Genomic DNA, 26,726 nt, shown 5'->3' with positions numbered 1-26,726 from the left:
GTCAAAGGAAAGCATCTGAACAATATGATAAGGATCTGAAATGTCACCCTCACTCATAAAATACCTTGAGATTTAAAATGGGCCCAACAGTTATTCATGTTTAATATAGTAGGGAGAGATTTACACTAAATACGTGTGCAATAATGCCACATTTTGGCGCATGAAAAGATAATTATTCTTACCGTATTTTCCGCACTATAGGGTGCACCGGGTTATAGGGCGCACCCCCAAAAAATAGTTTTTGGTCCTATATCTTCCATAGATAAGGCGCACCGGATTATAAGGCGCTACAATGGGAACGTCGACAAAACAGTCAGATAGTTCAGTCCAACTTATTACCCCCTTAACGTTCCGATAGCTTGCAAAGAAGCAAATACGTGTCGTAGACACGTGCGGATGCGGTGTCCGTACGATGTCACTCAAATGCATCGTTCCAAATATCATTCAGAAGGTTAAAGTCTTGGGATTCAAGAAATGCCAACCATTCCTTAGTTTCTATTTTCTTTTTCTCTCGCAACTTTACTGTGCATATGACAATAAACACTTGGAATTGAGTTTAATTCACTCAACTCATCACAGCAACATCAAGATCGTTCTAAAACAAGACACTGGGAAAATATAAAGCCGCATAGCTCACCTAAGTTCTCACGTTCAATAATGATACGCAACCATGGTCTTCTTACAACCGTGAGTGAAGTAAATCCAGGAGAGTAAAATATTTACAAATACAGACTAATGAAACATGTTTCTTTATGGCGTACTTTAGCAAGCTTGCTATTCAGAGTCATCTTTTTCGGCCAATTGGAGGGTTTGTTTTGGCCCTCTAGCCTATCCGAAGCTCCGAATAACTTCAGCCAACAGCGATCGATTTAACTGATGATTGACACATCTTTTTCGGCCAATTGCAGGGTTTGTTTTAGCCCTCTAGCCTATCCGAGGCTCCGAATAACTTCAGCCAATAACGATCGATTCAAATGATGATTGACACATTGGTTAGCCAATGAAACGCCGGTATATAAATTCTAGCATTCACCGCGGACTACTCCACGTTCGGGGGGAAATCTAGTCGGCGGCTGTTGCGTAAGTTGCGAGACCTTGCGACTTAATATTGATCCATATATAAGGCGCACTGTATTATAAGGTGCATGGTCAGCTTTTGAAAAAAAATAAGACTTTTAGGTGCACCTTATAGTGCGGAAAATACGGTACTTTGATTAATTACATCACAGTATACATTTTTTCCAAGGTCATTAGACGGGCCACTGCAGGATAAACATGTAATAAAATACAGATAATAGGATAAATTAGCATAGAAATGTAATATATACAAGGTACTGCCTGCATACAGGCCTAAATTGATTATACATCTAATGAAAAGCTGCGAACTAAGGAAACAATTATGCAGTTTTGTAGATATTGTACAATATATTCACCTTTTCTTTAAAAAAAAACAAAATGACCAGCAAAACCAAACCCACTCCAAGTACTTTATATACTTGCATATAAGCCTCCATCGCATATAAGCAACTCCCTGAAACTGCTTTAAAATAGCCACATACTAAAAGAGAATCAAAGTCTTAATACAACTTGTGCCTAAACAAAGATTGTACAAACAATATGCTGGTAAAAGCAAAAAGTACAATATTTTTAAACCATTTACTGTACCTTCCAGCAGTGACACTCGTTCACCATTTTCGTATTTCCCCATCATTTCCTTTTTGACTCGATTGTTGTGCCATTATTTACCGCGTTATATTTTCCTTATCACGGATTTTCTTAGGACCGACTATTGAGGGCAGAAAAAGGAAATAAAACCAACAAAATCACTGTATAATGAGATGTGGTCCCTTTCAAACACAATTGAGATGGTAACAGCAGGGTATCTACTGTTAAGGAATACAATCGACCCAATTTTTTTTCCTCTTCTTAGCATTATATTGCGAAGGCAAAGGCCCAGGGCCCCTGAAAATGGATCCATAACCCACCTTTGTGTCCCATCCCAGCAGTTGAGAAACGCTGTTATAAATGCATTCATGATACAAATTGGACAACATTGACAAAAAATATTTTTGTAGACAACAAGTGACACGCACGTTTTCTGGGATTGCATAGCTTTTTATTCATGCAAATAAAATGTAGTTTTACTTAAGTTGTGAGAACCCGAAAAGACGGTGGACCCAAACGCATAATATCTTCACATCAAGCTTTATTTTACGGAAATGGGGCAGTAATGCGCGGGAACACAAACGCCAGCGATTCAGCGATCGCTGACCAGAAGAAGTGGGGCAGAGAAGTCAGGCGCAGGAAAACAGGAAGCCAGGGGCAGACGAGATCCATACCAGATACAGGATATACGGGCAGGATACTGGAAAGGACAGGACAGACGGGATTGATACCGGATGCAGGAAACACGAGTAGGATACCGGACAGGATGATACCGACGAGATCGATACCGGATACAGGATGCACGGGCAAGATACCGGACAGGACGGGACAGACGGGATTGATACCGGATACTGGATACACGAGCAGGATACCGGCCTCAAAATAGAGCAATGACAGTTATTGCCGTCTTTGGCATAGAACGTATTGATGAGTTCACAGGTAAGGTATCCTTTAACTGCAAGGCTCATTGGGGCACAACTTGTGCTGTGGTGTGTTTCGGGCAAGAACAGCCTGGCGGTGCCCATTCCTTTCCAAGCCTTTTCTGGAAAGGGGTTTGCTCCCCCATGTGAAATACATAGTACCGCATTTTCCGCACTATAAGGCGCACCGGGTTATAGGGTGCTACAATGGGAACGTCGACAAAACAGTCAGATAGTTCACTCAAACTTATTACCCCCTTAACATTCCGAAAGCTTGCAAAGACGCAAATACGTGTCGAGAACATGTGCGGATGCGGTGTCCGTACGATGTCACTCAAATGCATCGTTCCATCATTCGGAAGGTTAAAGTCTTGGGATTCAAGAAATGCCAACCATTCCTTACTTTCTATTTTCTTTTTCGCTCGCAACTTTACCGTGCATATGACAATAAACACTTGGAATTGAGTTGAATTTAAAAATAGACACTCCATTCCATCCATTATCTGCACCGCTTATCACAGAAACATCGAGTTCAGTCTGAAACAAGATACAGGGACAATATAAAACCCGGAGTAGCTCACCAAAGTCGTTGTGTTCATAATAATGTGCAGCCAATGTCCTCTTATATCCGTGAGGGTAGTAAATCCAGGAGAATAAAATATTTACAAATACAGAATAGAAAAAAATGATTTCTCTATGCCGTCATCCACGTGCTATACACATTAATCTTTTTTGGCCAATTGCAGGCTTTGTTTCGCCGTTTAAGCCAATGCCAGCCTGTAAATGATAAAAAGGATCCGCCCCCTTTACCTCCGAATAACTTTAGCCAATAGTGACTGATTCAAATGATGATTGACACATTGGTTAGCCAATGAAATGCCGGTAAATAAATCCCAGCATACACCGCGGACTACTTGGCGTTCGGGGGAAAATCTAGTCGGCGGCTGCAAGTTAGTTGGAAAACTTAATGTTGATCCATAAATAAGGCGCACTGTATTATAAGGCGCATGGTCAGCTTTTGAAAAAAATAAAGGCTTTTAGGTGCGCCTTATAGTGCGGAAAATACAATACTGGTTTCCATGCTTACCAGTAACAGTAGTATTAGATAATAAAATTTGGACTGTCCAGGGGTTTTCAGAGTTTTTAATCAATTTTCATAAGACTACGACCACCAAACAAATGTTTAATAGAAATAATAACCGTTAATTGTACGTCCAAAACCTCAAACGCAACATTCCATCGTTCGGAGTTGCCCTTTGCAAATGTAGCTTGCAACAGAGCCAGTCTGCTAAGTTCAAGTCATAAAGTTGTTTAGACACCGTGTCCCCAACGGAACCTTTGAAATGTATCAGAGAGTAAACACAATCCCGTTGTTTATCCGCGCCGTGTTTATTTCGTTGGTATTGTACCGAGTGTACGAAACAACCGAGTGCATCTTTGCAGTGTCGAAAGAGAACGTTAATTCCTTTGATATTTCCTCACCGTCTAACCCGTCGGGGGTTCTTGGCAGAATTCTCCGAATGACATTAAACGCGCTTTTAGATGTCACACACAGAGAAAATGTTTAAATATTGGGTGCCAAGACTGTGTCAACATTAATGAGTTTTAGATCTAGTTTAGTAGGAAACCAAAAGATGCATTTTTAAAAATGTATTTACTCCACGTATGTTTATGATGTACAGTAATCGTGTGTATCTTTGTTAGATTATTAACCTAGATCAGTGAGTATGTGTCGCCATAACATGAGTTTTCCAGCTATATTTATCACGAAACCAGAACAGACCAGTGGACCCCAGAGCATTCGTTTTAGTCTTTTTATTAAGGACGCGTTCAGGGCTTGCTGGAGACGTGATGGCCGTCAGACGTCAACAGCGGCGCCGGGGGTATAACTTCGGATCGAGTGGTCCATCGGAGTGCGGAAATCAGGCAGGTCGGGGCTGGAGAAGAGATCAAAACGTGGGACGGAAACAGGTCGGATTGGAGGCAGACAGAATCGGGTAAGCAGAGTTCTAAACGAACAGGATATCGGAAGAAACACACAAAGTTACAAGAATGTACGCTCTGACACTTTTCTCTGGGCACAGGGCGCTTAAGAGAGGAGTGCCAGCCAATCAGAAGGCGCCCACCCAGGCGCCACATGATTGCTCCAGGTGATTTGGGTTAGTAATCATGACAATATTAGGTTTATTACTTAATAATCACAGCATTACTTCAATAATATCGTTACTTATTTAGTTGTCATAAATTGACTTATGTTCATCCATATATTTGAATTAAGTATTTACTTATTGTATCCTTTCATATCAGTACTTTCCCAGCAATGGTCTTCCGAGGAGTCGGCCCTTATCTTATCAAACAAACTTCAAAATACCGCTGCAACCAGTATTAACAAAGGGCTATTGAATAAGATGTGAGTTCCTTTCCTTGCCTTTTGAAGTTTCATGTTACATTTTGCCAACCCATACACCCTTTCCTATAAAAACTGTGGTTAACACATTTCAATGCCTTTCTTGGGAGACGCTTCTCCATCGATTGGTCTGAAGTGAACTAATATTAAGCTTTATTTAAAACTTTGCAATAAATGTCCTCAGCTGCAATGCTTCTCCCCAACTCTATTTTTCCAAAGTCTGAATACTTGGTCTGGTCCAGGAAAAGAACAGGCGAGACATCAGAATATCTTCCGCCTTAACCATTCCCCAAAAGTCCTGTCATAGTCAAAACCGGGAAAGTTGAGATATTTTGTTATTTATTTAGATATTAGTAACAAATAAGATATACGACTGTAACAAAACAACAACTATAGATCTACAAATGAAAAAACAGAACGCAAAATTGCAGTTGTATGAATGTCCTCTATAGTCATTATACAAAACTACAACAAAATTAGAGGGCTTCTCCTTTCAGTGTAAGGAAACGATGTAGAGGGCGGGTTTGCTGCAATCTAACATCAAGGATTTTCCGGTTGAGCAAGACCTCCGTGATGATGAACATACGAGAGTCACAGATGTAGAATTTCCCACAAGATTTATCTCCGAGTCATCCGTTTCATGGGTAATGGATCTGGGGTTGGTGAGATAAAGGTGGCTTGTTAGGTAGCTGTAGCAGTCGGTAAGGCCTGCAGCACTGCTTTTTCTTTCTCTCCCGATGCCGCCTCAGTCTCTTCCCAGACCCAATAACAATCCACGGAGCACTTACTGATGATCAGCATTTCTTTTCGCTGTTCCAACTTTCCCCAAAGTCCGGTTTAATTGGTTGATTTCTTTTCAATGTAGCAAGGCGCTAAAAACTATCTGTCGAAGTGCTTCGCAGTTTGTTTTGGTGGACATATTGACCTTTGCGCCGCCCCCTGCTGTTTGACTTACAGCATACACCAATCTATCACAGTACAGTCACATACACACATACCCCTCAGAAACTTGCCCCGGTGATATCATTTTCTGTGTGTTGTCTGCTGCAGGACTAAAAAAAAAAAAATTGTATAAAGTGGACCGGGATACAGCGAGGGATTACTGAGCTTTAATTAATCAAGGTCCATGTTATGTTTATGTGTTCACATATGTATCAAAGTGTGTAGGTCATACTCGTTAGCCAATTAGCAGCAAATTAGAGTCACTAAAGCTCAGTTTTCCTGTTGAGAAGTGTGCAAGCGCTCAGCTGATGATGCCAGGCCCGATGTGGATCACCAATTGTGGTCCCGTAAACACAGCAGGTCCTTAAATGAGGGGCTTTGTTCTATAAGCACGAAATAGAATTAAGTATAGCCAGCGCTTTGAGCATATGTCTTTCTTTTCTATATACATTTTATACAGTTGACCCTGGGATACAATACATTAATCCCAAAATGAAATCGACTTATATCAAGTGATCGAAAGCTATGATAATTAGCTTTGAAACCGCGGTGCACAAGATAAAAACATTGAAATAACACAATATCATGTATTGTATTGCACACTCATGTACATTTGCACAACTCAGAACTTTTTGTTTACAATTTATGTCTTACTGTCCACTTGTGTGTATTAGTGTTATGTGTCCTAGCCAGGGTTGGGTAGGGTCACTTTAACTGGATTACTTTCAATTACTTTTGGATTACTCCAATACCAAATATGCTAATGAAAGACAAAAGAAACTAAATATGAACAAAATTATGACTCAAAACACGTGGTAAGCTTTCTCTCCTGGCTTTGATCTCTTTGATCTCCGTCAAAACTAACATAAAATGCGACAGAAACAAAATGAAAATAAATCCAAACAGCTTGCCAACATCATTTTTGCAGTTCCATGTATTCCGTTACTCCCCAAGCCTGCAGAAAATCTAGTAATTGTATTCATATTTAATTTCTTTTGTTTTTTATTAGCATATTTGGTATTGGAGTAATCCAAAAGTAATTGAAAGTAATCCAGTTAAAGTAACCCTACCCAACCCTGGTCCTAGCATAGTGTTTTGTTTAATGTTCTAGACAGTTTGGTTTGAGAGTAACGTAATTTCCATTCTCTGTTCATACTTTGATATACTACAGATGCTCCCCTACTTATGACCATTCAACATTTTTTTCGGCATGTCGAAAAATATCCGGACATTGCTGTAAGTTAGATTTTGTATTGTGTGCACCTTTTTCTGAGTAGAGATCAGTAGTGTAGTGCCTCTTTCCACCACGTGGCGCTCTGAGAGGTCACCCAGCATCCACCCCGAAGAAGAAATCCGGCTTCTACTTCCTTGTTTGTTTGTAATCATAACCACGTGTACTGTATCGCTAGCGTGCTAAGAACTTCTATACTGTCTATGTCTATAATATCTCCAGCGCGCTAAGAACTTTGACGTTTTTACTGTTTAAAATCTCGTTATCCATTCAATGTGGTTGGTGTTAAGTGTAAAGAAGAGGCAATATGTTTCTATTGAAATTAAAGTGGAATAAGAAAGCTTGAGAAAATGGTCGTAACGCCTTTTTTGGCCACTTTTTTTGAGGACCTCTTGACGCGCATCTTCCAAAAGTAAGTGGAACTAAACTTTATTTATCTTTATAGAGAATATTATTTTATGAAATGTTTATTTTTTGGTACAAATTAATACAGGTTACTTATACAAGCCCTAAACATACTTATAAAAACCTTGAACACACAAAATACAGCACAGAAGCAACTTACGAGCAAATTCAACTTACGAACGATCGTACGGAATGTACCTCGTTTGTAGGTCGGGCAGCGTCTGCAGTGAGTACTGCTTATGTGTAATATACTCCAATATGATTATATACAATTGTAAATAAATATATATGTAATGGAAAAGCGATTGGCTGCTAAGGGGGTGGTGGAGACTAGATTTGAAACTCTCTACTTGCAAGGGTTGACATGACCTTAGGATATTCCGTTGCTTTATTCACCTTAGGTTTATTAATAGTTACAAATGTTGATCGGTTACAGCCCTGCAACTTGGCTAGGGTAGCAAATCGTGAGCCTTTTTCATATTTCTAAAAAATTACAAGATTCGTTTCAAGGGTGATCATGTTTTTACTTCTCCCTTTAGCATCACTGCAACCCTTGGTAACCATAGAAAATGAATACAGCACAAAAGATTGTATTGACATGAGATTCTGAGCTTGATAAAGAGAAAGGCATTGTAAGTTCACCCAATAGCATATCAGCATTTTATATGACGTCTACCAATCGCAGACAGGCATCTTTGGGACGTAGGTCATCATAGCCGTTGAAACTGCGTAGTTAGAATTTTATGAAGTTTTTGGGCATGCAAAATATTTTGTTTTTGAAGATATACAGTGGAGAAAATAAGTATTTGAACACGCTGCTATTTTGATATTTCTTCCAATTAGAAATCATGGAGGGGTCTGAGATTGTTATTGTAGGTGCATGTCCACTGTGAGAGAGATAAACTAAAAAGAAAAATCCAAAAATCCCATTGCATGATTTTCTTCAACTATTTAGTTGTGTGATACATCTGTAAATAAGTATTTGAACACCTGTGTATCATCTAAAATCCTGACCCTGATTCCAATAGAAAATTTTTGGAGGGAGCTCAAACTCCATGTTTCTCAGCGACAGCCCAGAAACCTGACTGATCTAGGAAAGATCTGTGTGGCGGAATGGGCCAAGATCCCTCCTGCAGTCTGTGCAAACTTAGTGAAACACTACAGGAAAAGTTTGACCTCTGTAATAGTAGCAAACAGAGGCTACTGTACTAAATATTAACATTCATTTTCTCAGGAGTTCAAATACTTATTTGCAGCTATGCCACACAAATAAATAGATAAAAAATCATGCATTGTGAGTTCAGGATTTTTCTTTTTAGTTTATCTCTCTCACAGTGTACATCTACACCTTCGATGAATATTTCAGACCCCTCCATGATTTCTAATTGGGAGAAATAGAAAAATAGCAGGGTGTTCAAATATGTATTTTCTTCACTGTATACTGGGAAGAATGCTTAAACGAGGGGCCGAAACAAACTATCCTGCGCCTTAATGTGAAAACGCTGTTTACCGGATTCTTCTGTATACATCTTTATATATTCTTAAGAAATATTATTTTTCCTGTGACCCTACCCCATAACACTCCTCTCCTATCATTGTTTGTTTTGGAATCTCGAGCAAGTATAAATTCAAGATAATATAGTTCTGATCGATAAAACACACATATCTGTCATATCCTAAATATCATCGCCATTTGTCATTAGGTGTTGTACTGGGATCGTAAGTCTCGGCTCGTTTGAAAGGGAAATCCTTTTGATCTCAAAGTCTGGTCCTCCCCAATATTGTCCGAGAAGATGTAAATCTGCTCTTTTGTTTTCCTATGCAAGTCCTCCAAACTTGATTTGGGTTACGCATCATTGGAGCTTGATCTGTATTCGCTCCTTTTGGAAATGCACTGTGAATAATTCAAGGGAAATATATATAAAATTGCGTTTTATTTCAGCGTAAAAATCCGATTAAACACAATATCGTTTCTACACCTACAGTACAGTGAAAAAGGATTTCCCCCTTTCCTAATTTCTATGTTTTTGCCATATTTATCACTCACAAAGGTTTCACATCATCAAACCAACTTTACTATCACACAAAGACAACCCAAGGAAATACAAAATACAATTTTAATACTTTGATTCCATTCATTGAGGCGCAAATAAATAAATAAATCAATGTGAAAATGTGAAAAATTAATTGCCCCCTGTGTCATGATTAATGATGTAATCCACCTGTGCCCGCTCATTTGGCGAAAACTGCCGCGGGTTCTGATTGGCTCCCTGTCACTATTTGAACCCAGTCCTGTCTGTCCCCTGTTGTCAGTCCGTCTGCGAACCTCAGTGTATACTAGGCAAGCCTTTTTCGACCCTGACTCCAACCTGTCCCGTTTTTTCTCCTGTCTGTCCCCGGCTGCGACCTCTTTTTGTCCCTTACTACGTCTACATCCTGTTCGGGCTTACGACTCGTTTCCGACCCAGACCACGCCTTGCTCTCCCCGTCCCGTCTACCAACAAGCTTTTTCGTCCCTTACACTGCCATCGCTCACTACGGAAGATCCACTTCCATGTTCGGAATCCAGTCTGAATCCGAGAATGACTTGCTTACCGCGTCAAGTGAACACCGGATTGTGGGCGCAGCTCTTCCTCTTTCTTTCAATAAAACTTGCGGTAAACGTCACGCATTCGGGTCCTGTTTCCGTTCTGGTCCTGACACCCTGAACTTAATAGCAGGACATGCCACCCTTGGCAGGAATAACAGAAATCAAACATTTACAACACTGTGGATGAAGTTAGGCCCACTCTTCTTTGCAAAATGGTTTCAAATCTGCCATATTGTGGGTTTTTATATCATGAACTGTCCGTTTAAGGTACCACAACAGCATCTCAATTGGATTCAAATTCAAACATTGACTTTGCCGCTCCAGAACCTTCATGTCTTTTTCTTGAGCTATTCGTAGGTGGACTTGCTGATGTGTTACCTAATGTCCTTCTGCATGAACCAAAAGTACTTGAATTTGAGGGTACAAAATGATGGCCGGGGGTTTTCTTTCAGGATCTTCTGGTAAACATAGAATTCATTATTCATTATTCAGTCAACCTGTATTTATTCACGCACTTTATGAAAAAAAATAACTCAAAATTGCACTTTATAAACGTGGTTTAATTACCACTGTACTTGAGCAATGGTCAGTCCAAAACATGATGGACCAAAATAGCAAAATATAAAATGCAAGGACATTTGTTGACCTACAATCAGGGTTGGGTAGGGTTACTTTAACTGGATTACTTTCAATTACTTTAGGATTACTCCAATACCAAATATGCTAATAAAAGACAAAAGAAACTAAATATGAATAAAATCACTACATTTTGTGCAGGCTTGGGGAGTAACGGAATACATGGAACAGCAAAAATGATGTTGGCAGGCTGTTTGGATTTTATTTTCATTTTGTTTCTGTCGCATTTTATGTTCGTTTTGCCGGAGATCAAAAAGATCAAAGCCAGGAGAGAAAGCTTACCACACGTTGTGAGTCATCATTTTATTCATATTTAGTTTCTTTTGTCTTTTATTAGCACATTTGGTATTGGAGTAATCCAAAAGTAATTGAAAATAATCAAGTTAAAGTAACCCTACCCAACCCTGCCTACAATACATCCCACATGCCGACATTTCTTGTGTAAATACCATGTCAATGATAACTATAGCCTTATCCCCCTTGTTTTATAACCTTATCTTCTCTGTTCCTTTATCTTCTTGGCTCATACCTCACTGTGAATGTGTAAAACTGGAGTGTCATGCCCAATTTCGTTGTCACAATATGTTAACCCATTTTGTAACAATGACAATAAAGGTATATTCTATTCTATTCTATTCTATACACTTTCAGTCTATTTTCTTTGAGTAACAATTATCAAATTCTCAAATGGCGCTTCTTTTCTTTCCTCACCTTGTCCTCACCTAATGTGAATTAAGCATTATTATTTTGCATATGCAGTATTTTTCAAATTTTTTTAATTACATATTAGTACCCGTAAGATGGGTACTCGGGCTGGGAAGAGGAGACATTCTGCGTATGACAACTCTTTCAAGTCAAGGCAAGTCATGTTTATTTGTGACGCCCTTAATCACAAAAAGTATCAAAGGGCTGCACGGACTACCCATTTCACATAAAGTTATGAAAACAACAGGATGACTTCCTGTTTTTGCCTGTCTCTAACATTCATCTCTGGTACGTGACTAAAAATAGTGTGATAATGAGATGAAATTAATGCCTTTTTGTAGGTCATCTATATCACTGGTAGTCTAGTGCTTAGGATTAATTCATCTCACCACGTAACCCTCGTTCGATTCCCGGTGCACCCAATGTTTCGTAATTGCAGTGAGCAATATTTTTCGACTGATCAATCATTGCACAAATACGCTAATTTACTACCGTAAAACCTCATATATAACAAGTAGCCAAACTAGGTTTTTTTTGAGGTACAAACAATGTGCATTGCCAGGGTTGGGTAGGGTTACTTTAACTTGATTACTTTCAATTACTTTTGGATTACTCCAATACCAAATATGCTAATAAAAGACAAAAGAAACTAAATATGAATAAAATTACTAGATTTTGTGCAGGCTTGGGGAGTAACGGAACACACGGAACGACAAAAATGATATTGGCAAGCTGCTTGGATTTATTTTCATTTTGTTTCTGTCGCATTTTGTGTTAGTCTCGCCGGAGATCAAAGCCAAGAGAGAAAGCTTACCACGTGTTGTGAGTTGTCATTTTATTCATATTTAGTTTCTTTTGTCTTTTATTAGCATATTTGGTATTGGAGTAATCCAAAAAGTAATTGAGAGTAATCAAGTTAAAGTAACCCTACCCAACCCTGTGCATTGCATTTAGCAGTGCTAGAGGAAAAGTTGAGAAAAATGCTCACAGAAAATTAAACAGCTAGCCAAAAATTCACTGTACCAGAAACGAATGTTTGAGAATGGAGAAAATAGAAAGTTGTCCTGAAAGGAATACCCGGTAAATACAACCAATATATTATTGGTGTATCTGATGACGATTCAGACTTTGAATGACTTTGAATAAATATTGTAAATTCTATCTACAATGCAAGGTGTATTTTGAGACAAAATAATATACAGGTTTTTAATCATGAATCAGGAGTGCTTGTTTTTCACGAGTGTGCGGCATACATGAATAAATACTTCTTCTGAAATACTGAAAATTAAGTATCGTAGGAAAAAGCGAAGACGGCCAACTCCGGGTCAAACAAAGCAGCTCACCTCACTCTGTTGAAATGTAGCAGAGAAGAGTGGGCGTTTCTCATAAACAATATCCATTTCTTTTCATGTATAAATCACTCCATTCCGTGTCAGTAAAATTAATATTCGACTGCTAAAAATTCAGTGCTGTCAAGTGCAAAGACTCACTGTAGAGCGTCAAATTCGAATGTTGGGGTGGAAGAATGTGCTTTGGTGTATCATCTGCTAAGTGTCTTCTTCTACTGATGATAAAAGTCCGAGAAAATGAGACATTTGTGGTGACACGTACTGTACTGTCTATTTTTGACAATAACTTAGCACAACAGACAGACAGGCAGACAGATTTGGTCTGGACAAGGACCATGCTAATGCTAGCTTTTGTTTAGAGAGACAAAAGAAACTAAATATGAATAAAATGACTAAATTTTGTGCAGGCATGGGGTGTAACGGAATACATGGAACAGCAAAAATGATGTTGGCAAGCTGTTTGGATTTATTTTCATTTTGTTTCTGTCGCATTTTATGTTAGTTTTGCCGCAAAGCGATCAAAGCCAGGAGAGAAAGCTTACCACATGTTGTGAGTCATCATTTTATTCATATTTAGTTTCTTTTGTCTTTTATTAGCATATTTGGTATTAGAGTACTCCAAAAGTAATTCAAAGTAATCAGGTTAAAGTAACCCTACCCAATCCTGATGCCAATACAGTTTTTCACGTAATATTGCTATTCAACTCTTGGTTCTTCGGATTGTCATGGGGTCAGTGATGGTTTAGCGAAAAGAGGAACAAAACAGCTCGTCAAAGTCGTCTGTGGGAGAAACCGAAGGGGTTTAAGGTGGGTCAGTGCCAGGCCCTCTGTTTTGTCTGGACCACCAAGAAAATGCAGGGAAGTTTCCCTGCGCTGGACGCTAGCCTGGGAAATGAGACCTCTCGTATTCCTCTCCCATCCCCAGACCCTCTTGAGTATAAGATCGACGTCTAATAATGTCGTTTGCCCGTACTCAAAATACCGCCACTTCACTGTATTGACGAGAATCTTCTCATGCGTCATTTTGTGTCTCGGTCTGGGGCCCCCGAATGACCCTCTTCTACCGACTCAAACTTATGAGTGAGACTTGGAGAGGTCGCCTGGAAGCGGCGGTTGCGGTCTGGCCTGCGGTTGGACGCTGATTGGCAAAGAGTAATGACATAATAGCAAGAGTTGTGCAACAATGTGTTAGCTGTGATGAAAAGCCAGCAAATAACGGCACAAGTCTCTTGAGGAGTACCGTAAATTCCAGACCATAGAGCGCACCTGATTTTAGGCCGCACCCACCACATTTTAAGAGGAAAACCGATTTTGTACATGCACAAGCCGCACCTGTATATAAGCCGCATGCGCCCACATTTAAACATGTAACACAAACACAAAATTAACCCAAACCCGACTTCAAGTCCCGCGATTGAAACTAAATGTCCTTCATTAAAGTCCACAGTCCAAAAATCACAGCCGGCAAAATGAACGGAAAATGATACCGGTACTTAAGGTTTGATGCAGACCTGCAGAGTCCGGGTACCCGTTGAAACTAATCCAAGGAAAAAAGTCTATATTTCCAAAGGTAAGGGTGGGGAAAACTATATATATCCACTATTGTCCGCCGCGACAACAGGTCTCACTCACCTTTACCCCACTTCCCGTCAGCCCGCATTTGCTCCGCCCCTCTTTTTTAATTCGCAAAACATATCAGAATAAGTGTCTCAAATAAATACATTACAAAAATATACAGGTGCAAATACATATTATACATCGGTTACACATATTTACAAAGAAAGACGGTACACCGAGAGAGTTTTCAAAGCTTTAATAATATTATAATTTTCATCCCAAACCGTGCCTGTGAAGGGTAGCAAAACGTTACTAGCAACACGCTCGCAACGGCTCTATTAAAAAAACATACCGTACTTGAAGTAATCACGGTTAACCGTCCTCATCTTCCTCCTTATAACTGATGACATCAAAGTCGTCCCACGCTCCCTTATTCAAAAACACAATAATAACACGCTCGCAAAGTAAAGTTTACGTGCAGTAGCTCTGTTTCCTTCTTTATCGGACTGCTCAATTGCAATTAGCTTGAAAGCTGCGTCATGTGCCTTTCTTTATGCAATTTGCATGGTGAGGATATTTCTACGCTAATTTAGTTTGTGCACAAGCTAAGAAGTTGCAGTCTTCCTCTGCGCATATATTCCACCAGTCTAAATCTTACCTTTTGAACTCGAGTGCCGCTGGCGGCTGTTGGAAAAATGACATAAATTGGCCGGATCACTGAATAAGCCGCAGGGTTGAACGTTGGGAAAAAAGTAGCGGCTTATAGTCCGGAATTTACGGTAGTTTCTGTTGATGTCATACAGGCAGGAAAACCTGATTACGAGGAGCCAAAAAACGTGAAAATCTCATAGGGTAGAGCCGCTGTAACATGGGGGTGTTCTGTAGTTCAGGGACAAATCTGTATGGGAAATCCATGTTTTTCCCGCGAGAAGACATACTTAACAGTGTCAGAAAGGGCGAGAGACTTGGGACTCACACATCACATCCGCCAGCTTGAGCCTTTTCAATCCAACATGATGCGACATGGCTCCATGTGAACTTTTCACACCGTCTGTTGACTTGGCCCCTTTAAGACTTTGGGCTCGATTATGTTTTGGATTCTACGACAGCCAAAAAAGTTTGATCGCAAGATATACCGGACTCCCAGGGGTCGCTGCTGTGAGGGTGTGTGTGTGACAATAGTGGGAAATAGCTCTGCAGACCACAGGGAAACCCCCTGTAAATTGTGGGACAGTGGTCACAATTTTAGAGCTGTGCATGTCTGTATGGACGCTACACGATGGGTCTTTTTACTGCTTCGAAATTCTTTGTTTGCGGACTCGCATGTGGGAAACACAATGTGTTCATGTTCTCGGAAAGTCCTGAGGGAGTAAAAGATTAATGGACACAGTTTTTGCCAAAATGCCATGTCTCCTTGGCAGGACTGCAAGTCGAGCGTGGCCAAAATGCCACTTTAATGGTTTTTAGCTTCTCCGAGTTACATGAAGTCATAGGAAGGTGCTGCCAATGACTTAGTGTTGTATTTAAAAAGAAAATGGATCCAGGTTTGGAAGAAATTGCCCAGGAAACCGGTTGTCGTCTTATCAGGTACTTGCCCAGATTCCAGTCCGGTAGCTCTGAACCAATCCGGGGACGGGAAGAAGCTGGGATGACCCGATGCCTTGATGCACGCTTTCCTTACGTTCCTTGTCTTCAATTTAAAATTGTGTCAATTTCTGTAATTACTATGCTAATTATGTTAGCAAGTAAGCTAGGTTCCCAAAATCAGATTCTCTCTGTCCTGGCTCTTTGAAACAAGTAGTTGAAACAGACAGCCCGTGGTCCGTAATTTGCCCACGCGACGATAGTTTGAGCCTCCCGCCTTGATATGAAGGATTACTATTAGTTTAGCCCGCCGGGGCTGAACTCCATCCCACAATGCCTTTTCTTCTCTTCATCCAGCTCAGAATCTTGTGTGTTTTTGTGATCGGGCTTTACAATTATGTATTTTTTGTACTATTTTTATTGTATTTATTTTATTGTATTGTATTGTTATTTTTGGAAAAACAAGGTTCCCAGGCTGACAAAACGGGATTGACAGGACAGGGTTTAAAAAGTGGGAAGCCAATCTGTCAATAAAATGCAGCCGGCGCCACACGGGCGGGGCCAATTGGGCGCCATGGCAACCGTGACAGAATGAGCAAATTATGTTTTTTTTTTTTTTGGCTAGCTATCTGGCTACCTTTTTTAGCTTTGTATTTGGTTATCTTTAGCTCAGGATGTAGAGCGCTCGTCTTGGGATCAAGAGATCGCAGGTTCGATTCCCGGCTCCTCCGTGTTATATGTCGAAGTGTCCTTGGGCAAGACACTGAATCCCTAATGCCCCCAATAAGCAGGTAGGCGCCTTGCATGGCTGCATGGCCGCTATTGGTGTGTGAGTGTGTGTGTGAATGGGTAAGTGTGAAGCACATTGTAAAGCGCTTTGAGAGGTCCTCATTGACTTGAAAAGCGCTATATAAATGCAGACCATTTACATTTACACTTACTCTATTAATTCGCTATGGCTCCCAAGACTTGCGGTGGTACTAAAGCACGGGTGTCAAACAGGCGGCCCGCGGGCCAGATCAGGCCCGTTAAGGGATTGAAACCGGCCCGCGAGACAACACTCAGAGAAGCGCAAGAGAAAAACGAGCTGCAGGTTGAAATATGTCAACTTGCCTCTCACAAAGACACTGTACTTGTATCTATTTCCCTCTCTCTCTCTCTCTCTCTCTCTCTCTCTCTCTCTCTTTTCCCCACCCCTTTTCTCCCACTCTGTCTCTCTCTCTTTCACTCTCTGTGTCTCTCTTTTCCTCTTCCTTTGTTGCTCTTTGTCTCTTTCTCTCTCTGTGTCTTTTAACCTATTTTGCTCTAACTTCCTTTTTTCCTTTCCTCTCTTTTCTCTTTCTCTCTTCATACCCTTTGCGCTTTCTTTTCTCTTTTCTCTCCTTCTGTCTTTCTATTTCTGTTTGGATTTCTTTCTTCCTCTCCCTTTCTTTCTTTTGTTTCTCACGCTCTTTCCCTCTCCCTCTCTTTTTTTCTTTGTCCTGCCCTCACTCCTTTTCCCTCCCTCTTTCTCTTATTTCTCAATCTTTTTCTTTCTCTTTAATCTACTAGTCCGGCCCCCGACAAAATGTTTGTTCTATTGTGTGGCCCCGAGTTAAAATGAGTTTGACACCCCTGTACTAAAGGGAGAAGCAGAAACATGATAACCATGGAAGCTTGCGATTGTCAACACATACAATGAAGGCACATGAATAACTACCATTGTTAAATTGCATGGACATAATTGGGATTATTAATAAAATAAGGAGGCGATTACAGCGAGAACATCTTCTAATGGCATGACAATCCTCCAAATAGAATCTTCATTTTTAATCCATGAAAGATAAGCCTGCCGTGCAGGATAGCATCCTCCGGTCGGTATCACGCTAAAGATAAAGGCCTTCAAGTTTTGGGGATGTAAAAGGGGATTTTGGAGACGGCTTTTTTTAAGCGTTTCTGCTCAAACGTCCAAAGACAGTTGTGTGCGGTTCCCATGATAAGGTCGCACTAATGCAGTGGGCAACGGCTCGCGTCCCCCCCTCTCGTTTTATTTTGGACCGGAGACTCATGGGAAAGCTATTTCGAGACCTTTCTTCGCTTGAACTTTCAAAGAATGGAAGTCGTTTGTTAACAGGTGCAGTTCAAGACATTTTTGAGCCTTTCTCTTTTTAGTAAACTCAAAGCAGTTTTTTTTCCTCGTGGAAACTACTGAAGTTTGTTTTGGTTCATGGAAATCTTTGGGAGTAGGGACAGCACATACTACGCTACTGCCATTCTTTGTGTTTCCCACAAAATCTGACAACAGTGGAGCTAAAGCCACTGGGGCCACCATTTGAAAATCCCTTAATTTATAGTTCAGTCAATTGCACAGCAGTCGGTCTTGGTACTGCCAGGTACGTACACATACTATTGAATTTTTTGATATACTATGCAATTTTGGATGGAGTCTAGTGGCAATTAAGACTTTTAAAACGGGCCTCCAACAACCCCAAGTCCCATAACAATTTAGTGTTTAAAAACCTTAACAAGATCTGGGATTGAAAACACTATTGCCACTAGGAGTTAAGGAGTATATCTGAACCAGTTGTCTCAAACTCAATTTACTTGGGGGGGGGGGCACCAGAGGTAGGTCCGGGTAACGTTGGTCCCTGCAGAAATGTCGCAGTTCCATTTGGGCTAATTTATTAAAGAATTATAGTCTGTGGTGTAAAAATTGTCCAAACCAGGAAATAGCTCACTTTATACATGGCAGACGTACATTAATTTCCTGATTATTACTTATCCCTGTCTCATTTCCGTCCCTGCCATATACACTGACTTTCAAATACTGTGTTTAAAGCACAATTGGCATCCAATATTTTTAGAATTTGGATTCAATTTGTCTTTTTTATCATTGATAACAATGTAGTGGATCTTGTTTAAAATCAAATCAGGTGTGGTACTGTCATGATTGCCGATTCAAGGCACCTGTGACTGCCGAATTGGCACCAACAGCCCTGAAAGCTGATTGGCTAAGAGACTCTTTTTAAACCCCCGGCTTTCAAGAGAACACGGTCAGATCGTTGCGAACCGATGCTCCCAGCTCGGCAAGCTCTCACTTTCAGACATTTTTCCTGCCCTGTTTTGCTCTGCCTGATACCGGTTGCCGACCTGTTTCTGGACCCGATTCTGCCCTGTTCTGCCATCCGGACATCCGACCTGTTTTGCCCCGCTACCTGCCTGAGACCTGTTGCCGACCTTGTGTCAGAACTCGATACCGCCCTTGCTCTCCCGTCCCAGCTAACGACTAGTATTCCTGCAAGTCTACGACCATCCTCGATCGACACAAAAGTGCCACTTCCGCGTTTCCAGCCACCTGCTACCCTTGTCCGTCAACCATCGGATCGTGGAAGCAAGCCCTACTCTCCCTCTTTATTTTGTTTCTGGTTTGTGACAGGTACGCCAGGATAGTGATCCCAAGAGCCAAGAAGAGAACTACAGGTTTGAGAGCATTCTCCATTCAGGCCCTGATGTTGTGCAATGCTCTGCTCCCTGAGATTCGATCTGCAACCTCTGTGGAACTGTTTAAATCTAGGCTTAAAACACACTTCTATTCTATAGCTTATGAATGACCTATGTTTCACGTTGACCATGTCTGTGTATTTGTCATCGCAACATCCGTTGCAGCCTGGTCATCCTGGAAGGGGGATTTCCTTATGTTTAGTCCCTTCTCAAGGATTTTTTATTTTCCTCATGTTGAGGTTTTCGAGTTTTTCCTTGCCCTCATGTAGGCTTAAGATCAGAGGATGGTGTCACAATAGTCTATAGTTTGCAATAGACTGTGGTCTGTGCAGCCCTTTGAGACTCCTTGTGAATAATGGCTATACAAATAATCATGACTTGACTTGATGAACATAATAAAGACAGAAAATAAGAAAACAACACAAAATAGAATGTTTGCAATAATTATAACATATTTATAAGTTAGTGGTCGGAGAATGGCCCAAGTTGAGTGTGCGTCTAAACAAAAGTGCAATGAAAAAGTAGTGCAATACCAATACATACAGTATTTCAAAATTCAGCCGAGATATACATGATTTCACTATCTCGTGGGCTTGTTTAGGGTGGTAATGGCCCTGAGGAAGAAACCTATGGGGTCTGCCTGTCATGATTACTGATGCGGGGCACTTGACTCTGCTCCGTTGGCGTCAACAGCCGACGCTGATTGGCTGCTTCCTCTTTTTTAAACCCCCGCCTTCCTGACAAGTGTCAGTTTGTCTGCAAACCTTAGCTACACGCACGGCAAGCTCTTTTTGACTACTGACTCTATCCCGCCCTGTTTCCTGTCCGATTCGCGGTGCCGACCTCTTTTCTGAACCCATTTAACATTTTTGCTCCTCCGTCCCGGCCATCGACCTGTTTTTTCCCCGCTCTCAACACTTCCACGTTCCAAGCAATCTGCTACCCGTGAGCGACAATCACAGGATCGTGGGTCAAAGCCCTTTCCTCCTTCTAAATAAAATTGAGTAAACGAACGCAATTGGGTCCCGTCTCCGTTTCTGGTCCATGACACAGCCACATAATCCATAACTGTGGTCGCATTTTTGAGTTATTTGTCCCAATTTAATGCCTTGGCTAACTAATTTTCACAGGAGTATCATCCTCTTCAAATTATTGCAGGCCAGACTAATATTAAACCTTCATGATGTAAACCAATAGCAGATAAGCATTTTATATGCAGACAGGCATCTTAAAAAACGTAATTGTCATGTCCAGCATGGTCGCCGTGGAGACCGGCTGGCCCCGCCCCCTTGGCACCGGCTGTAGCAGATTTTCTAATTTGCATGTGTGCTTCTTAAGGGCGGGTTTTGGGGATTGCCGGTGGCGGGTTCATTGCATTACTTTACATTATTCTGTTCTGTTTGACTTGAGGAAACCTGTACTTGCCCGTTCTGTGTAAAAGCCTGTTTTGTAAGTATTCCTAGTCGGAGTTCCTGTTTGCCTGTAAGCCTGTTTTTGTTTTTGTCCCTGAGTGTTGGATGACTTTTATTTCCCTAACAAAAGTAACTGATCGCGAATGAGTTCACCCTTCCTGCCTCCTGCCTCTGATCTGGTCCGGTCCCGTGACAGTAATGTGCACAACCACCTTAAGGTTTGAATTTTATACGTTTTTTTGGCTTGCAAACTAATGTGTCGTTGATGTCTTATAGTGGGAAAAATGCAGTAAAGCGGTCTTTTCCCACCAAGTGAAAATCTTAAAAAACAAGGAGGCCGTCTTCTATGATTTGCACTGTATACGAAAAGGCATGATAGCTAGCGAGCTAGCCACACACGCGTAGCATTATTTAATCAAAACATTGGCGTTAAACACAACGTTTATTAAAAGAAAACACCAACGCCTGGCAAGTTCCTCGGGTAAGGAATCTTGAAACTGTGAAAATATTTCACCTGGGGAAAAAAAGAAGAGAGGATTTTCACGCAAACTATCCAGGTAGAAGACGCCAAACGCTTACCTTTTCCTTCATCCTCAAGGCTACGTCCTATTTTCCGGTTTTTGACTTGACCACATCACTTTTTTTCCACTGTATTTTTTTCTCTTCAATCCTCTCTCTGACTTCATTTTTTTCTGTCGTGATAAAGCGAATGGAGCACATGCTATCTGCATTCTTGTGCGCTCGAACGGCGTCGTCAGTGAAGAGGAATACACTCGGATTCCTTCTCCCGTCACTCTGAGGTTGTTTACACGGGGGACAGCTCCGAGATCCGAGAACAAGACAACACACGGGTGAGGAAAAAAAAACAAAAAACCATGCCTTTGTGGGTGGCCAGTTTTATCTACTCGTGTTTCAAAATCATAAAATCACCTCAGATATTTGAGATGAATACGTTTGTTCTAAAAAGGTCAATTTAATTACGAGGATCCACTTGTTTCTTTAAATACCGAAACAGTCGAACTAGATGAAAAGGTCTTTCTTTATTATCATCTGTGGAGTTATACTAAAGGTCCAGAGGTGACACTTTGTGTATTAATTTAAGATGCCATTAAAAAGAAAAAAGAGTTTTATTGTGATAATTAATGTCATTTTCAGAACTAATGAATCACTTCGCTGAAGAAAAGAGGAAACAACAACATCCCATGAATTGCTGTTAAAAATGTCGGAAAAAAATGTTAAAACGTCACGAAATTGTCTCATCTCATTCTCATCTCATTAGCTGCACCGCTTATCCTCAGTAGGGTCGCGGGGGTGCTGGAGCCCATCCCAGCAATCATCGGGCAGTGGGCAGGGGACACCCCCAACTGGTTGCCAGCCAATCGCGGGGCACACGGGGACAGACAACTCACTCGCTCAGTCACACCTAGGGACAATTTGGACCGGCCAATTCACCTGAAATGCATGTCTTTGGAATGTGGGAGGAAACCGGAGTGCCCGGAGCAAACCCACGCTAGCACGGGGAGAACATACAAACTCCGCCGGGAGCTGGATTTGAACCCACGCAGGAGGTTCCCACGACCTCAGAACTGTGCGCTAACCACTGCGCCACCGTGCTGCCTCACGAAATTGTGAATATGCTTAATTGCTGTTGAGATTGTCGAGAAAAATTGTTCAAACCTCACATTGTTTATTTGCTAAAACCCCCCAAAAAATAAACCAAGGAGTATTTAATTGCTGTTAAAAGTGTCGATAAATACTCATATTGTTGGGATATAATATAATGAAATTGTGTGTTTAATTGCTGTTAAAAAACTTGTTAAAACGTCATATTGTCAGATATAACGAAATTGTGAATAACGAAACTGTGAACATGTTTTTAAGTGTCAATAAAATTGTTCAAACCAAAAAACCAAAACCGATTAAAACTCATACAAAATGGAGGCGAGCAAACTATGGACATATTGGCAGAAAGATGTGCCAAATAGAACAGTGGCCATCTGCATGGACAAAATAGTAATTATGGATTAATTAAGGCGACTTTCAACAACAGAAGCTCCCCTACTTACAACCATTCGACTTATGTAAAACGATTGATACGAACATTTTTTGGGCGATTTCGAAAAATATCCAATTTTGTTTTGTATGCACCTTTTTCCGAGTACAGGACATTGAGACTGGGAGGTCGGTGGTTCGCGCCCCGGCCGAGTCATTCCTAAGACTTAAAAAGTGGTCGGCGGCGCCCTCTGTTGGCTGCGGCTGCATCGGCTCGCTACAACGGGTCAGGTGCAATCGACATTTCGTTCTGTGTACATTGTTACACAGAATGACAATACAAGGAAATTATTATTATTATTATTATTATTATTATATTATTATATTACTGTAGTGCTTCTTTCCGCCACTACTAACGTGTGGTGTCGCTGTGAGAGGTCACACAGCATCCACCCCGAAGAAGAAATCCGCTTCCTCTTCCTAGTTCGTGTATAAACATTCTATACTGTCTATGTCTATACTATCTCCAGCGCGCTAAGAACTTTTAAGTTTTTACTGTTTAATATCCCCTGCATCCATTCAATATGGTTGGTGTAAAGTGAAAAGAAGAGGTGAGCTGTTTTTTTTTTTAAAAGAAAGTGGAATAAGAAAGCTTGAAGCGTTTGAGAAAATGGTCGGAACGTTTTATTTCGGCCACTTTTTACCACAAAGGAAGATCTCTTCCAAAAGCATCTTCCAAAAGTAAGTTTAACTCAACTTTATTTATGTTTATAGAGCATATTATTTAGTGAAATTTTATTTTTACTACAAAACAATACAGGTTATTTAGACAAGCCTTAAACATACAAAATATAGCACTTAGGCAAATTAGATCAAAGCGGCGCTGCCACGAGCGGCTGCCTTTTCCAGCAGCTGCCCTATTGTTTTATTGTCTGCTCCTATCTTCGGTGTTTTTTCTTCCCGTTTTGACAACTACACTATGGATTACTTCTATCCTATGGACATGGGTTTTAGCGCACAAAAAATGCGTGTATTCAAGGAATTTCAACTCCTTGCCCTGAAGAATTCTCGTGCCGGCGTGATGAAGGGGCCTATCGTGGAAGAAGAGCCGGAGCTAGCGAAGCGGCTAGCGGCGTTATAAGTCTTCGGTACCATCCGTAATCATGGTAAATGCGAACTCACGACCAAATAAGATCATCGAGTGCTGGTGGAAAACATCGAAGCGCACAGGGAGCGCAGTTGCTGTGTTTTGCGGAAACGTGGCTCACGTTTAGCATTCCGGACGCTAACGTGTAGCCACCCGGAGCTACCCGGAGCAATCCGGCTTCAACGCCGCTAAACAGAGTCACGAAAGCCGGGGGGAATCGGAGAGGAGGCGGACTTGCTAACACGAGGTGGTGTATCCCTGGATTTTCACAAAGAAAAGTTTTCCATCTGCCGCAGGGATGTCGAATTTTTGGACTGGCGTGACGTCATCCACTCCGCTACAAGCACCCATAGGGCATCATGTTCATCTGTTAATAAACAACGGGGTAGACTGCTGGAAGTGTGAATTTCCCTACGGGAATGAATAAAGTATCTATCTATCTATCTATCTCTATCTAGATCCCTATGCTCCAACTACAGAGCCGTCAGTCTCATCGGCGATACAAATAAGTTATGCTAAAGGTCCCACTGAAAAGACTGAAAACACAGGCTAAAAACATCCTAGCTAAAAAACAGGCAGGTTTTAGGGTGGGAAGGAGCACCACAGAACTCTTTTTTTTTTTTTTATCTCCGCAGGAGTCAGATAACTAATTCGAACAATTTGGTAAACGGTACATTGTAATATTTTAATTCCTAACACCACAAAGTCTGACTTCCGATTTAGGATTCAATCCGACCAAATTTAGCCCAAAATCCATTGCCCAACAGACGACCAATACCGGTAGGACCATCCCATTCCATCCATCCTCAAGGGATTACGAAAAGCACGGCATGTTGTGTGACCCGAGAAACCGACCTCCGTGTTCACCTTTGATCCGAAGGAAGTCATTCGCCGGTAAAACGGCATTAACCTTTCCGAGGTCTTGAAATAAACCTGGCATGAGATCCTCTCAGAAGAAAGAACGTAAATCTTTCTTGGAGATAAGATCTGGATCAACAGATGACTTCTCATTCCACTTGCTTAGCAACACGCCGGATGAACTGAAGCACGGCGATGGCGAGGATGCTTAAGTGACACGGGTTTGACGTCGGAGGTTATTTGGAAAATACGCGGCGCTCTCCAGAAGCGTGACGGGATAAAGACACTGTTAGCTAAAGCTATGACAGCTTTGTAATAAACGTCATGCAGACACTAGACACGGCGAGGATTCCGAGTAAACAGAGCGGCTCCTGACGATTGATATAGATCAGATTTAGCAGGCAGGCGAGTTTTATAGGGTGGAAACAACGAAGGGTTCCACAATTTTGCGCAAAATTAATTTACATTTACAATCGAATATATGGTGTTCTACTTGGTTGAATTGTCCAAACAGACGGTGGACCCAGACGCGTGACGTTTTCACACAAGCTTTATTTTACGGGAACGGGGCAGTCATGCGCGGGAACACAAACGCCAGCGATTCGGCAATCGCTGGGCAGAAGAGATTGAAACGGGACAGGACGGACGGGATAGATACCAGATACAGATACCGGACAGGGTGGGACAGACAGGATGGATACTGGATACAACAGCAAGATACCGGACAGGACAAGACAGACGGGATCGATACTCGAGACTAGAGCAAGATACCGGACAGGACAAGACAGACAGGATGGATGCCGGATACTTGGAGACAGGAGCAGGATACCGGACAGGACGAGACAGGCGGGATCAATTCCGAACACTGCAGACTGGAGCAAGATACTGGACAGGACGAGACAGGCCGGATGAATACCGAATACTGGAGACTGGAGCAAGATACCAAACAGGATGAGACAGTCGGGATCAATACCAGATACTGGAGACTAGAGCAAGATACCAGACAGGACAGATGGGATTGATACCGGATACTGGAGCAAGATACCAGACAGGACAGGACAGACGAGATCGATACCGGATGCTGGAGACTGTAGGAGGATACCGGACAGGACAAGACAGATAGGATGGATGCCGGATACTTGGAGACAGGAGCAGGATACCGGACAGGACGAGACAGGCGGGATGGATACCGAACACTGCAGACTGAAGCAAGATACTGGACAGGACGAGACAGGCGGGATCAATACCGAATACTGGAGACTGGAGCAAGATACTGGAAAGGACAAGACAGACGGGATCAATACCGAATATGGGAGACTGGAGCAAGATACCAAACAGGATGAGACAGTCGGGATCAACACCAGATACTGGAGACTAGAGCAAGATACCGGACAGGACAGACGGGATTGATACCGGATACTGGAGCAAGATACCAGACAGGACAGGACAGACGAGATCGATACCGGATGCTGGAGACTGTAGGAGGATACCGGACAGGACAAGACAGATAGGATGGATGCCGGATACTTGGAGACAGGAGCAGGATACAGGACGAGACAGGCGGGATCGATTCCGAACACTGCAGACTGGAGCAAGATACTGGACAGGACGAGACAGGCGGGATCAATACCGAATACTGGAGACTGGAGCAAGATAATCGACAGGACGAGACAGGCGGGATTGATACAGGATACTGGAGCAAAATACCGGACAGGGCGGGACAGACAAGATCAATACCGGATACTGGAGACTGGAGCAGGATACCGGACAGGACGAGACAGGCGGGATCGTTACCGAATAATGGAGACTGGAGCAGGATACCAGACAGGACGAGACAGGCGGGATC

General features: G+C 41.7%; 1 long non-coding RNA gene across 2 annotated transcripts in view; it reads left to right on the top strand.

The window, feature by feature from the left end:
• Nucleotides 1-26,726, top strand: part of LOC148347545 (uncharacterized) — an 87,051-nt gene that overhangs the window by 25,777 nt on the left and 34,548 nt on the right. The window contains exons 1-2 of one of the 2 annotated variants that reach the window (XR_015847979.1): nt 7,548-7,577; nt 21,590-21,734. This is a non-coding gene — a long non-coding RNA (uncharacterized LOC148347545). Of the gene's footprint in view, nt 1-7,547; nt 7,578-21,589; nt 21,735-26,726 lie in introns of those variants that run through there. The other variant, XR_015847980.1, reaches the window with a different exon arrangement.

The sequence above is a fragment of the Urocampus carinirostris genome, chromosome 19 (assembly GCF_059441175.1).
Source record: "Urocampus carinirostris isolate Australia breed hairy pipefish chromosome 19, RoL_Ucar_1.0, whole genome shotgun sequence".
Classification (NCBI taxonomy): Eukaryota; Metazoa; Chordata; class Actinopteri; order Syngnathiformes; family Syngnathidae; genus Urocampus; species Urocampus carinirostris.
The sequence above is the reverse complement of the archived record's forward strand: the minus strand, read 5'-3'. Positions and strand labels throughout refer to the sequence as shown.